Source organism: Canis lupus, chromosome 26 (assembly GCF_003254725.2).
Source record: "Canis lupus dingo isolate Sandy chromosome 26, ASM325472v2, whole genome shotgun sequence".
Taxonomy (NCBI): Eukaryota; Metazoa; Chordata; class Mammalia; order Carnivora; family Canidae; genus Canis; species Canis lupus.
Window position 1 is genome coordinate 31,132,598 of NC_064268.1, and position 5,223 is coordinate 31,137,820.

At 37.3% G+C, this 5,223-nt stretch overlaps 1 non-coding gene across 1 annotated transcript; it reads right to left on the reverse strand.

Moving 5' to 3' along the window:
• Positions 1–285: 285 nt before the first annotated feature.
• LOC112656273 (U6 spliceosomal RNA) lies at positions 286–391 on the reverse strand. The gene has a single exon (XR_003134243.1). It is a non-coding gene; the product is annotated as a U6 spliceosomal RNA (small nuclear RNA).
• Between the last annotated feature and the right edge of the window lie 4,832 nt (positions 392–5,223).

The following is a 5,223-nucleotide window of genomic DNA, read 5'->3' on the forward strand; positions in this document are numbered from 1 at the left end:
GCATCCCAAAACTCTTGAACTGCTGTGTTTTCATTTTCATTTTCTTCTGTGTATTTTTAAAATTATTCTTTAGTTTCCTGTTTGACCCATTCATGCTTTAGTAGGATGCTCTTTAACCTCCATGTATTTGTGGTCCTTCCAAATTATTTCTTGTGGTTGACTTCAAACTTTAAAGCATTGTGGTCTGAAAATAAGAATGGGATAACTCAGTCTTTTGGTATCAGTTGAGACATGATTTGTGACCCAATATGTGATCTATTCTGGAGAATGTTCCACGTGCATTAAAAAAATATGAAATCTTTCACAAATTTGCATGTCATCCTTGTGTGGGGCCATGCTAATCTTCTCTGTATCATTCCAATTTTAGGAAATGTGCTGCTGAAGTCAACACTATTGAATGCTTTTTAACTGTTTACTTGTTTGACAAATTGTATCTAAAGTATTAGGACACTGTCTTGTCTTTCTTTTTGTTTTAAACTCCCTTTTTTTCATCTTTGCTTTGTCAAACAAGAGTTTAATTTAAAGCAAACAGCCTGAGAAGAAAAAAAATGCTATTTTTCTTCCCTTGGACTCTTCATTGAATTAAATTATAATTGGGGCAAATTTTCAAGTGTTTGCCCTCGTGTTTGGTCTTCAGTAACTATAAAGCAGATGCTAAAACATTAAATCATGTGTAAAGCCAGCTTATACAAACTACAAAGAAATTTCTTCCAAATGATACATTTGGAATTGGAGCTTTTGGAACTTTCCCGCCAGAGATGGGTTTGAAGTCCTGATCGGAAGGTGTTGTCTGACCTCGGTCTTTCTTTTCCTTATACTGGAATCAATTCTGTTATGACCTCATTAGTTGTGCAGCAAAAACTGCTAAGCTTTGGGGTGAGCTCTGTTTACTACATGCCAAAGTAATTTCACATGATTTATAATTGGAATTTAGTGAAGAAAGATTTTTGTTTCATTTTTTCTTAATTTTATCATTATAAAACAAGTATATGCTTCCATATCACTAAAGAGCCAACACCAAGTATGGAAATTTTAAGGTAGGTTGAAAGGCAGGTTGTTTTAGTCTATTATTAATGAAGCCAAGAAACCTCCTAAATCCCTATACTTTCAGCAAGTTTGTTTCACCTGAGAATTTGCAATCCATAAGTTCTTATCACTTGTTCCCCAACATTGGCCGTAACAGAGTTCAGAGAGTCAGAATTTGCTAGCACACACCAGTAGTCTCGGACCCACAGAAATAACTGGGTGCTTCAAACAACAGTCTACAAACAAATGTTTCACTAATTTTTATATTTGCATGTGTTGCCTCAACAGATGATATTAGAAAAATGGCAACATATAGGTGACTCTATAGGTGATTTTGTCTATTTGTTCTAATTAATTAGCTGTTAGGTTCATTGTTTAACAAAGTGAGTCATAAATATTCAGTATTATTAACTTCTCTTACTAGCAGTAAGCAGTGCTTTATAAAATATAGTTCATGGAATGCCTGGGTGGTTCAGTGGTTGAGCGTCTGCCTTTGGCTCAGGGCATGATCTGAGTCCTGCAATTGAGTCCCACATTGGGCTTCCAGCATGGAGACTGCTTCTCCCTCTGCCTGTGTCTCTGCTTCTCTCTCTCTCTCTCTCTCTCTGTCTCTCATGAATAAATAAAATATTAAGAAAATAAAAATAAATAAATAAAATATAGTCTGAAAGACAATGTATTTTAGGTCTAAGATTGGTTTTATATTTTCATTAATTTATACTGAACCCTTGAGTAAAGGGATATTTATGGTTCTGATTTTATATTACCTTCCTTTGAGCAAAAAGGAAGTTGTATATATTTTGTTTCCTATTTTATATGGAGAAAAGAAAGACATTTTTAAAAATCTTATTTATTTATTCATGAGAGAGGCAAAGACGTAGGCAGACAAAGAAGCAAGCTCCATGCAGGGAGCCTGATGTGGGACTCGATCCCAGGACCCCAGGATGATGCTCTGCGCTGAAGGCAGATGCTCAACCACTGAGCCACCCAGGCGCCCCAAGAAAGACATTTTTAAAAAGAAGATTCCACAACCCCTTGCTAGCTGTGTGGGGAAAATTCTTAATCATCTTCAATCTTAATATAGTTGAATAACAATAAATTGGCAGGACAGTATATCCCTCTAGAGTTTACTGGTGAATAAAATGAAATATGCCCAAAGATAAAGTGCTTAGAACAATTTCTGGAAAAGGGTAATAATAATTATTAAATTATTAAAGTAATAATCATTATTTTGTTACATTATGCATTATCCTCTTACTTGAAGCTTTTCAGGAGAGCTACCACTGGTTTTAGTACTATATGCAAAAACACATTCTTCTCCTGAGCAATCTGTGTTTTTACCACAAGGCTTGTGAATTGTATAATGATGACATTTGCCTGAGTGCCAGAAATCTTAAAGCCAGGCTGATGCTCCAAGCCTCCATCCTCAAATATATTTGTACGGATCAAGGCAGGCTGGATTATTTTGCAACAGCAAAGACATCAACATTTCAAGGATTTCTCGAGACAATAGTTTAGCTCCTCCTCCCACAAAGAACACTGTAAACTCTGAGAAGCCGTGGGCCAATAATGTCATTGCCCGCTTTCACACTGGAGCTAACTCACTGTATCTCCAACCAATTATTATCATTTCTTCCCAATATCAAGCTCTAGAATTTTGTTTTCCTGGTTCAGGAAGCTGGTTGCTGAACATTTAACCAGCACACTTTACATTAATAAGCAGTTTTCCTGAGTTCCCTTGCAAAGTAAAAACATGGAAATTCACACATTGGCCTTTTGAGTGTTTCCAGCTAGAATTTAAAGGATTCAAAATAAATATAGAAAGTAATGGAGGTACTCTTTTAGATGGGGTGAATGGGGAAGGGCTCTCTGCAAGGAATAAAATTTAAGCAAGGAGGCCATCCCTGTGGCCGAAGGGGAAATGGCAAATACAAAGGCTCTGAAGTATGTTTGAGAACTAGCAGGCAGGGAACATGGTTAGAGAGTTATTTGAAGTGTAGTCAGAAATGAAGTCAGAGAAGTAGCCAAGGGTCGGTTCCTGTAGGGCTTTGTATGCCTGCACAAGAAACCTGGACCTTATACTAAGTGAAATGAAGATCTGCTGGACAATGTTGAGAAGGGGATCGACATTCTGTGACTTCAGATTCAAAGCACCATTTGCAGCTGTCCTTTAAAGAATAATGTCTCTGTGTGTGGACTGAGCAACAGCAGGATGGAAACATTATTTCCTGAGCAGCAAACACTGGAGGAAGAGCAGGGCCTGGAGGCCACAAGTGGAGGAAATTCGAAAGCTCAGTTCTTTGTCAGACCAGGATCTGGGTATTGCGCAGAAATAGGAAACTATAAGATATGTTGATATATTTTATTCTGATATGTTGACCTACTTTAGTTTGAGCAATACACTGTGATGAGAATAGAGAATAGAGAGATGTTGAACATTTGTGTGAGGGGCAGGATTTGTATGCAGTATATTTAAGACAATTTCCTACAATGACCTTCACAGAAAAGGAAAAAGATTGAAACCAATAAGCTTGGAAACTCAGTGGCTCTGAGGCCATTCAATCAGGATAATAGACTATTTCAGATATGTCCTTGAATAAGTACGCAGAATGATTCACTCTGTTAAAGAATGCATCCACGCCTGAAGTTCCACGCCTGAAGTTTGGGCTCTGACAAGTATGCTTTCTCGGATTCTCCTCAAAGAATAGTTTCTCTCACTTAATTTTTTTTTTCTCCCAGGTGTCATCACTTACTCATTCCATTTACCTGAATTTTACGTTTGAATGCTTTTAATTCGGTGTATTAATGGGCAAAATATGTACTATTCCTATTCATGCCAAAACCATATTCTATTTGTGCTTTCTCTTCCACCAAATCATCAAGCATTTTTTTTTATGTTTTCGTAGTTAAATAACTTACTTGACTGTTATAAATTGCTATTTGCCCAGACACTTCTGGGGATATTCTCAAGATTTGTTTTCATTTGTTATATTTGAATACGAGGGGCAGATCCAAGATTATTATCTATAGTCATGCGCTGTAATTGAATACAATTATGAGTAATTATTTTAGTTTTAAGGATTTCCAAACACTGAAGTTATCACTTTGTGGTGAAGGAGGATAATGCAGCCCTTCACTTGCTTGTAGCCTGGCCTCTACCTGTGCACAGATGGAACTGAGAACCCAAAACAGCTGTCTTCCTGAAGGAGCCACGGCCCTCACTGGCCTTTCTGTTGGGGGGAAGCTTGTGTGCCTGATACTGGATGTTGTTGGAGGCTTATGTTCGTTTTTACGTTTTGCTCTTCATTCTTGTTTTTTGATTCAAATATTGTCTTTTCTCTCTCTGAGTCTTTGAAGTATCAATTAAAAAGAATAATGGATATTAGAGATTTTTTATCATTAAATGTTAATCAGAGAAACAATAAACTGACATTAATTCCTTAATTCTAAGCACCATTAGTGCTATATTATTTCTGAAATCAACTCTATGAAGTGATTCGTATTAATATTACTATACTATAAATACTATAATGCAGGCATAAAAGAGTATTTGCTATAGATCACACAGGTAGTATATTGAGGAGTAGTAATTTGAACCCAAGAAACTTGATGCTAAAACTCATTTCTTAGCCATTAGCATTCATTGCTTGTTTTACTCTGTACTATGCTGGGATGCACGCCAGACACAGTAGAAAATCAACTAGGTGTCATATATTAGGAAGAAATCTGGTAACATACAGAGACTAATAAGTCATGTTTTCCCTAGCTCTTTGCTCCATCAACTGCCACACCAGCATTTTGGCAGAAGAGTGTATTTCCTGGCTTCAAAATCAGTAAAATAGCTGATTAAAGCTTCCATGAAAGTAGCTCCTCTTGACTTTTCAATAACATCAAGAAACCACACTCGTCCCTATACCTTTGCCCCTAGTGGGCCTCACTCCCTCCCTAAAATTCATGTTGTCTTTTTATGCTCTTGCTATCATGCTTCAGTTTGAGGGAAACAAAGCAAGCCCTGGCAGGCCAAAAATGTGTTGGCCCTATCGGTGGTGCTCTGCTGTTGCCAGGAGCTGGCCTCGCAGCAAGGCCTTGCTGTTCTGTCAAACGTAAACAATTTCACAGAACAGCAGCTCAGACAAGGCCACTCGGTGACTGTGATAGATCAAGAAGAAACAAATACACTCCCTTATCATATAAGCA